The sequence below is a fragment of the Marmota monax genome, unplaced genomic scaffold, assembly GCF_021218885.2.
Source record: "Marmota monax isolate L192 unplaced genomic scaffold, Marmota_monax_Labrador192_F-V1.1 WCK01_AAM20220418_F8-fsc00065, whole genome shotgun sequence".
Lineage (NCBI taxonomy): Eukaryota > Metazoa > Chordata > Mammalia > Rodentia > Sciuridae > Marmota > Marmota monax.
In genome coordinates, this window is record NW_026694038.1 from 542,390 (window position 1) to 552,755 (window position 10,366).

The 10,366-nt window shown below is 35.2% G+C and overlaps 1 pseudogene; it reads left to right on the forward strand.

Moving 5' to 3' along the window:
* Positions 1-2,791: 2,791 nt before the first annotated feature.
* On the forward strand, positions 2,792-3,983 carry LOC124106545 (phosphoglycerate kinase 1-like; annotated as a pseudogene).
* The last annotated feature ends 6,383 nt before the right edge of the window (positions 3,984-10,366 follow it).

Here is a 10,366-nt window from a genome sequence, read left to right on the forward strand (position 1 = left end):
TTTATTCTTAAATTGAATAATGAAGTACATTAGACATAATAGTATGTCCTTCTTAGTCCTCTTTGTAAGACCTAGATAAACATTAAAAGATTGATTCTAATCTGTACAGGGGAAGTGTGATTTTACAATGAGGGTAAACATGTTGCTAATTCCATTACATACATTTAGCTGATATAATTAACTTAAATTGAGAAAATTTAAGATTTTAACTGGCCCAATGGAGGTTTTTTTTTTTTTTTATCAGACCTTTCACCTCTATTTTACTGGTTTGACTCCAAACCAGGTTAAAAGTGAACAAAAATTGTTAACACATGATGCTACTTGATAGCTTATCAGAAATTTGTTGGTGGTCTAAACTTAGTCCTATAGACAGGTATTCACATAATTAAAAAAGGCCATCAGAGTTTGCAATAATTTAGCCTTTTATGTAGCCTCAAAAGCAACACAAGAATTTAAAAAAAAAAAAAACACCTCAAGAACCAAATGGCTTTTGTTAAAATATGTCCCCAAAATATTTTACATCAAAATAATGTGAAATATTGAAGAAACTCTAAGGTTAATAATGTAATTTCTTTGATCAATTATTCATTTCAAATAATATGAACCTTTGAATGTGTTAGTATTTGGATATAATGGGGAAAATCTGGTCATAGATATTTGGGTAGAATTATAACAAAATCTGGTGCATTACGTGTATTAATGAATAGACTTCCCCCAAAATGTAAATAGATTTTCTCAAGTCATCCATCCAAAGAATTAAACATAATATTGGGTTTTTCATCTAAATACAATTTTAAGTACAATAAAATTAAGTTTAAAATATTTTTTATACTATATATCAATTTAATAAAAAAGTTTAACATTAGTAAACTGAACTTTTTTCTATAAATAAAATAGACCTGAGATTAAAGTATAAAATATACTTGAATGAGAATTTAATTTAAGCCAATTCAAATAAATTCAAACCAGAGAATCAGAAAGTTTTATATTGAAAATATTCTTTGCTATTTCCGCATACAATGTCCCTTTTTCCTGATACTTGCATTTTCTTCTTTAACTTGTGGTTATGTTTTCTCCATGTTAATCCAATTGGGGCTGGAGAAATTTTTTTTATAAAACATTAAATGTCATTTTGAGTATCTTCAGTGAGGATTTTTCAGTGTATTTCATTAAAAATATTGATCCCAACATTCATTCATAGGTCTTAGTTTTACCTTACATGGCGATATCTAAAAAGAATATAATCTTTTCCCCCAAAGTAATATTTTAAATATCTACTTTTCAGGTATCCTCACCTACTTCCCATGACTACAGAGCAAACAATTATAGAGCAACAATAAAACCCTGGATTGCCACATTCCCAAGACCTGTGCATTTACCTTAAACATTGCATTCACACTGCTAAGAGAAAAAGGATAGTGGTTTATAAAGTGGAAAGAAATAATTAAGCACATGTTGCAGAAATACCGTGAAGACACTATTACAGACATTTAAAGAGACAAGGTTTGTGCAAGGAAATCATTAGAAAATAGCAGCAGGTTGGATGGGGTATGGTAAGAGTAATGTACAAATCACATGACTGGATGGGTGTTGCAGGATCAAAGAGGGAGAGGAAGCTAAATGAACCCCCAGATTCCTAGTTTATTATATTGTATCAGTGTAGTTCAATCAGCCACAGGAGGAAGGGCAGATTGCCCATCTTGATGGAGACAGCTCTTCCTTTTATACCATTAGCTCAAAGATAGAGTCTATTTTCAAGATAAAACAGAAAAGTGTGGTAGGGGGGAGGTATCAGAGAGTTGTATTGTAGTTTAATACATTTAAAATCTTAGGTAAATGGAACAGATTCTAGAATTAAATTCCAAATGAAATTTAACACAGTCTGATAAACATGTGAAGTTATGTTTAAGAAATAGGTCAGCATTCAGCAACTTTAGATTTTCTTACAACATTGTACTATTGCAAAACATATGAGTTGTGACAATAAATTTCTAATGTGCTAGTTAAAATTTGAATTTCCAATGTGCTATGGAATCTTACTGAAGTTTTTAAAGAAAGACTGTGAGTCTTGAAAGATCATTCATGGAACTGTGGAGATACTATGACAAATTAAGAAGTTGAAGGCTGCAGAAATTGAGATTTTTCCACAAATTCAGAGGTAGTCAATGGCAAAGTTAGAGATCAAATCCAGAAAGGTGGAAAGGATCAAATCTGAAATATTTTAAACCAATGGTTTCATGCTAGTTACGTCTCAGATGCTCCAGTTTTCATATAATGCCTCTTGACCTCATGTCTGTTAAAGGATTCTTATCCTGCTTTTCCTCTTTAAAAAGATCAAAGCACTTTTGAAACAAACAACATAGTATAATTGACTTTTTTTTTCTTTAAATAACAACCTATACCCATAGGGTCTGTCTGCACATTAGGAAAAACTGAAACTCGGGACATGTAACAGTATTGAACAACCCAGTTTATGTGGATATTATACCTGACAATAAGCATAATTACATTTTTAAAAATATTTTTTCAGGCAGATGTAAGATTTACAGCATAAAATCAAATGCACAGAACATCAAAATATCAGGTCTCTTACAGATTACTTTAATTCATACAGGAACTAATGGTTATCTCTGATGAGTGAAATAAGAAATAAGCTTGGCAGGAATAAGAGGGAGTGGTGAGGTGCTCCTGGTAGGTGAGGTGCTCAGCATTCTGCAAGCATCTGGATAGCACATCAGTCACATTATCTTACTTTCAATCTCCTACCTCTCGCCCTTGCCTTATTGCCAAAATGTTGCTGTCTAACAAGTTGACTGGACAAGCTGGATGTGAAGGTGAAGAGGGTTGTTATGAGAGTTGATATCAATTTTCCTATAAAGAATAACCAGATAATGAAAAAACAGAGGATCAAGACTGCTGTCCCAAGCATCAAACTCTGTTTGAACAATGGAGCCAACTCAGTTGTCCTAATGAGCCGTCTGGGCTGACCTGATGGTATCCCCTGCCTGACAAGTACTCCTTAGAACCAGTTGCTGCAGAACTAAAATCTTGGCTGGGCAAGGATGTTTTGTTCTTGAAGGACTGTGTGGGCCTGGAAGAGAGAAAACTTGTACCAATCCAGCAGCTGGGGCTGTTACACTTCTGGAGAACTTTTGCTTTCATTTTGAGGAAGAAGGGAAGGGAAAAATGCTTCTGAGAACAAGGCTAAAGCTGAGCCAGCCAAAGTAGAAGCTTCTTGAGCTTCACTTTCCAAACTAGGGGATGTCTATGTGAATGATGCTTTTGGCACTGCACACTGAACCCACAGCTCCATGATGGAAGTCAATCTTCCACAGAAGGCTGGTGGTTTTTTGATGAAGAAGGAGTTGAGCTATTTTGCCAAGGCCTTAGAAAGCCAAGAGCGACTTTTCCTGGACTTCATAGGCAGAGCTAAATTTGCAGACCAGATCCAGCTGATAAATAATATGCTGGAGAAAGTCAATGAGATGATTATTGGTAGTGGAATGGCTTTTACCTTCCTTAAGATTCTCAACTTGGAGATTGACACTTCTCTGTTTGATGAAGAGGGATCCAAGACTGTCAAAGACCATATGTCCAAAGCTGAGAAGAATGGTGTGAAGATTACTTTGCCTGTTGATTTTGTCACTACTGACAAGTTTGATGAGATGCCAAGACTGGCCAAGCCACTGTGGCCTCTGGCATACCTGATGGCTGGCTGGACTTGGACTGTTGTCCTGAGAGCAGCAAGAAGTATGCTGAGGCTGTCAATCGGGCTAAGCAAATTGTATGGAATGGACCTGTGGGTGTCTTTGAATGGGAATTTTTTTTCAGGGGCTGTATCATTATCATAGGTGGTGGAGACATGTCCACTTGCTGTGCCAAATGGAACACAGAAGATAAAGTCAGCCACTGGTGTTGGTACTAATTTGGAGGTCCTGGAAGGTAAAGTCCTTCCTGGGGTGGATGCTCTCAGGAATGTATAATACTTTCCTGCCTTTTGGTTTCTTTGCATAGCTCCTAAGTCATCTTAGCATTTTCCACATCTCCAGTTGACATTAGCTAAAATCTCCCCTGACATCAAGATTCAGCTAATGGCCAAGAGAGGTACTACCAGGAATCCTTAAACAGTTACATGGCATCTCAGTTCATCTTTACTGCACCCTGGTTTGCCTCTATTCTTCAAGATCTCATTTAAATTTCTTGGTGGCTAAACCATTGTGTATTCTAGAGTGCATCTGTTTATATTTTGTCTGTTAAAACAAAGTAAGCTGTGTTAGCTTAGTACTCTTTTTGAAGTAGCTTATTTTGATTAGCTTGTCACCGTTCACTACTCGGCATGAAAACAAGATGAAATTCCAGTTTTAGGGAGAAACAATTGATGATCTATTAAATAGTCAATAACAGTGTTCATTGAAACTGGAAAAAAAAAAAAGAGGGAGTGATGGGGATTGTGGTAAACTAAAGATGTTATCTCTGAGCTCAGTTCCAGCCATGTGGGAATGTAAACACAGTGTTGGCAGATCTTTTGGTTGGTTTATTTTATTTATTTATTTATTTTTACCTCAAGAGCCAAATGGAAATTCAGGGATTTTTTTTTTTTTTTTTAGGTGAAGGGAGGTGGGGTAGAAAACACATTACCTTTAAATCTTGATAAAAAATACACTCTAAACACCTTTCGTTAGCATACTAAAATACAGTTGTAAACTGTATTTAATCTGGAATTCTGCTTTCAATCTCTAATGTAATTATATCAAAACTTTTCAATCTTTCTTGTGTTATATCAGATATTTTTAAAATAATAGAAAATAGTGGCAAATGAAAACAATACACATTGTTTAAAATAACTTAATCTTATGGGGAAATTGCTGAAAATTGTGAAGAATTTACAAGAAAAAAATTCTGTATTTAGCTTTATTAATGAGTATACCCTACAGGTTATAAACTCATGAGATTAATAAATATGGTGTTTACAAAGGCTTTATTTCTTCCCATGAGGTTGATATACAGGAATCTGCCAGTGGCAGTTCATGTCCACAGCACTTATCTGGGAAACACATCTTCCTAGATAAAAAGCAGGGCCTTTTCTTGAACATCTGGGAAATGAGATTGGGAATCTGTGCCTCCACATTGGTGGTGAACTGCTGGGTCTTGGGTATTTGTTAGCAGGTTAAGACCCAGAGTCAGAAAAGTAAAGCTGAATTATCTATCAGGATTAGGAGTCAAATTACCAGACTGTGCTTAGAAATACAGTGATCTCAGATATATGGTGAAACAGATGCAGCACAATGAAGGTGAAATTAAACCATAGTGGCTTATGTCAGACTGCACAATGCAGATGAGATGCAGTGGAGGTCAAATGGAGGAGGAGAAGGAAAAACATTGGGCTCAGGCTCAGAGAATGAAAGAATTTATAGGCAGATCATCAAAAGACAACAGACTATCTGGAAGGCCCTAATACCTGGCAGGATACAGTGGTGAATCCCCCACTAAGTCTGGTTCACATTAAGATGAGTGTTTCAGCTTGCACATTTCCATCCCTGGACAGGCAGGACAATCTGCATCTACAATAGAGGTCAACACATGGCAGTGGTTTAATGCTGTCTCTTAATACTGGGTCTGAGAAACAGACAACAATAAGAATCTACAAATAGAAATCTAGTTCAGAGGCCAGGGACTGTTTTCTATCTGCTCACTCTTACTTTTCAGTCCTCTTTATCATCAGAATATTTTGTCCTGTAAGAATCTTTTCAAAAGACAATATATCTCTTTTTTAGTTGTGATATTGAGAAAAGATAGAGTCATAGTCCAGCCTGTTGAATGATTTTATATGTCTTGATTAGGAACCCATAGTATTTGAGTGAAAACCTTATTCGATGGAACAATCTGGCTAAAATTCTAAAATATTATGGCAATTGTAGTTTCATCTTTCTTTGAAAATATTTTATGTGCCTGTTCTGTGTGTCATATGCCATTATAAGATCCTGGGATAAAGAAGCTGCCCACAGTTCTAGCCCTCTCAGATCTTAGAATAGGAGAGACAAACCTGAAGACAAATTAATGTAAAATAGTGTTATAAAGCACTAGTAACCTAAATATGAAATAAGTGTCCTGAGGATCCTAAAGATCAAGCTGATAATTACCTAACAATTATGGAAATTTTTACATTTCAATTTAAAAATAATCCTTCAGAATTATATTACAAATTTCATTTTTCTCTTCCCACCAACCATATTTTTCTCATTTATTAGTTGATTTTGATTGACAATACTGAATTTTGTTGCATTCACTTGCTGGTAAAATCATCAAAAAAGTATCCTAAATCAAGTGGTTTAAACAACAGAAATGCAGTCTCACAATTCTTGAGGCTGGCAGTCCAAGATCAGGTGTTCATCAGGCTGTAATCCCTCTGACCACATTAGCAAAGATCTATTCCAAGCTCCCTCCTAGTTTCTTATCATTTCTTGGTTTATGGAAGAAAAACTCCAATATTCACAGAGAGTTTTCCCTGTGTGCATATTTGCGTCCAAATACTCCCATTTTAAATACTACCAGTCATATTGGATTTTGACCCACTCTGTTCCAGCGTGACTTCAGCTTAACTCTTTACATCTGCAGTGACTCCCTGTTTCCAAATAAGGCCACATTTTGAGATTAGGACTTCAACATATGAATTTGGGGGCAGTACAATTCAACCAGAACATTTGCCTAAAACATTTATTTTGTAAAAGACTGAGTTCCCTCAAAGGATGAAATATTCTGAATATGAATTTAGGTGCAAATATTAACAGATGTATCCAGAACCAGGTGTGTTTAACTGTAAGCATTTGGGAAATATTGACAATGAGGTCTGCAAGTGATCTGGCAATATGAATGATCCATGTAAGAGAAATAGATGGTAATAAGGTGTTCTGAGATCAAGTTCAGGGAAATTTCCCTAGTAACAGTCAAGTATGTGCTGGATTTACTATTTTTCACAAAGTTCCTTTAACATTTTGCTGAAAGATTTGTGTGTTTTTTAGTTATACTAGGAATTTGGTGGTTCTTCCCCAGTTTCTTGCAAAATATGATCTGTGGTAATACAAAACTATTCAGTTAGATTTATTCAATCTGGAAGGAGTAAGAATAAGTTCACCACTACTCAGTTGGGTTTGTCTGACACTAGTCGTTGTATTGAAATGGTTAGAAAAGTGAGAGAGACACATTGTTTTATTTATACAAAAAGGGGCAAACAATGGTTACTACACATAACTGTTGGTAGATTATCACAGAGTGATTGGCATATGTTAATAAGAAACCTATGTTTCCTTGTGATTGATTTATCATATTGAAATACAGGACATACGCTTTACATTACAACAAAGGCGTGCTATAAAAAGCATGGAACAGTAGTGAAAGTTAGGGAGTATGAGGTTGGTAGGTGGGAAGACTTTGTTATTCTGGTTATTTTGACACAAGTGGTTCATTTAAAAGGTAGCATAACTATTAATGAGATTTGTAGATTGTTAAAAGCTATAATGAAATTTTTCTTGTTGGGTAAATAAACTTTTTAAATCTTTTTTTTTTCCTACATACAAATACCCTATTTAGGCACTTAGAGAGGTTGGTACAGCTTCTATCACTGCTGATTCAGTGGTCTGAGAGGAAAGAAGATAAACTAAGAATCAACAGTAGCAATGGCATAATCAGTTTGACATTTTCATGGAGAACATTATATCATAGAAACACATTTGCATACTTCAATTTTTGAAAGGAAGGTTAATAGAAGCAACAACAAAAACAATGAGATTATCTAGGAAGATTCCAAAGAGAAAAGATAGGAAATTAAAATCCACAAAAACAGCATAAATCCTGCTTGAAATACACTTCAGATTCATGTACACTGAGGAAAGTAAAATAAGATGATGTTGAGGCTTGGAAAGGATGAAAGGAAGTGATCAAACTGTGATACTGATCTTTAGGGATAAAATTTTTTAAAAAAAATATATGTAAAAATTTTTAAATGTCAATAAAACAATTCACATGAAATTAATTGCATCAGAAATGCAAAATCCACTGGAGATTGGCTTGCTTTACCAGGCTGTGTCAGGAATGAAGTGATCTGAAGAGATTACAAAGAATGCAGAGGAGCTAAAGGGATGCTTTGTGCCTGGCCTTTACTTCAGGATGATGAAGAATTATCTACCCTGCAGTTACTCTGTACAGAGAAAGGTGAGGAACTGTCAGAGAAATCAAAACAAAGACCTGATTGAAAAAATATGAGAAATTAAGTGGCCATAAATCACTAAGTTCAAATAGGCTTCATCTAAAACTTCTGAAGGAGTTAAAGAACAATGTAGCTAAGCTACCACCAAAAATGTATCAACACCTTCCATCAAAGAGCTGGGTGATGAATGCCCATCCATCCTTAAGAATAGTCCAATGTTACTTGTAAAGTTAGGTTATAATAAAAAACACAGTCTTGTCTAGAATTATTCATGCCTTAGAAAAAGAGTACATTTTTCCCTTTGGGAAAAAATGTGTACTTTCTCATTTAGTTTATTGTATCTAGAGTATATTTTTCCACGTGTCAGCTTTCTTTCCTGTTTTGTTTGGTTGTGTTGTGTTTTATTTCTGAATGTGATTCTTCATGAGTTTGCTGCCCTGAATGTTATTGAACACTACTTATTAGACACACACCAATGGGTTACCAAGGAGAAGATTGTAATCCAGCTTGAAATAACTCATGGCAGTGTTTGTTGGTTGTCAGCTTGGTCTGGTCAATAAGCAATAACTTTATTGTTACAGCATGTGGTGAGGCTTTGGAGACTAAGAACCATGCTGAGAAGAGCACAATAAAACCTGCTTGGTAAACTGGATTTCCCAGAGCAATTCATGCATCTATTTTGCTTGAGAATTTTCTCACATTTTAGTTGGCTTTTTGTTTTTTCTAAGTTAGGGCAATTCCATGATATTCAAATTAACACCAATTAATAAAAGGCTTAAGAGCTCTTTAGAGTTTCTGTTGATGAATTTGGGGTTGCCTGTTCAAAACAGGCCAGTGACTGCTCAGGAGACTGCAACCCTCTAATTTCTGGCAGATGGGCACAGTTCAGGCCTTTCCATCTTGCATTGCAGATGAACCTCAAAGGTGACCTTTCCAAGTGAACAAGGAGAAATCATTTGCCATGTTTATTTTATAACGAAACCCCTTTTAGATGAAGACTCCTAACTGTGCTGAATTATTCTTAGTTAAGAGGGCTGGGGGTTGTGCTCAGTGGTAGAGTGCTCGCCTAGCATGCATGAGGCACTGGGTTAGATCCTCAGCACCACATAAAAATAAAATGGAGATATTGTGTCCACCTAAAACTAAAATAAATAAATAAATAAATATTTTTAAAAAGAAGGGTGTGAGATGTAGAGTGTAACTGGTGTTTTTAGTCTCCTGAATGATTATTTCATTTATAACTTTCAGCAAGCTTCAAAACCATTACCATAACTAAAGAATAAACTCATGTGAAATACCGGTGAGATTGAATTTATTTCTTAATGCGTTTTCATAAAGGATTTGATATTTGAAAGCTTAAGGATGACAAGGGAGAGGATTCAAAGCACTCTTTTTCCAGTATGAGCAACGACTGCTCTGAATCTTCATAGGTACTACTCCCTCAACTCAACTGTTTCATTCAAGCCATCAAAAATCAGGATTCCCCACGCCTTTCTCCCCCTCCCACTCCTGCACTTTCACTATTTAACTGAATGGAACAGTTACCTCAGGGCAATCATGATCATTTTTTTCCCTTCTGAATCATGTTTGTCTTTCTAAATCTTGACACATTTTAAAAGATTCACATCTGTCCTCTGTCCTTGGGCAGGGGGTGGGGATCAACTCTATAAGAGCAAAAGACTACATAAAATGGTGAGAAAAAAAAATGCTTTAGAGGATAGTTAAGACATTTGAATAATTTCAGTTATTCATAAATCTACCAACAGTCATCTCCAGATTAAGGTCTTTGAATGGCTAATACATTGAGTACAATAAATTAGTATCACTTTTAAAATGTGGCAAACAATAGGCACTTTGGAATCCTCAACTTACAGTGATTTGTAACCCCAGTTAAATATGCTGTTTACTTTTCCATCAAGTGGAAATAGAAGATTCTCTTTATGCATGAGATATAGTGAAACCATTACTAGATTGATAATTAGGAGAGCTAAATCCATCTCTAATTTTAACTTTAATTAACTTGTTTTACAATGTAATATTCTTAATTCTCTGAGCAATGGCTTCTTCTTCAATACATTAAAGACTTCTTATATTTTGCAGGAAAAAGTTTCTGCTCTCATTGACTGATGACATTATAGTAAAGAAATCTTATATCAATTAAAA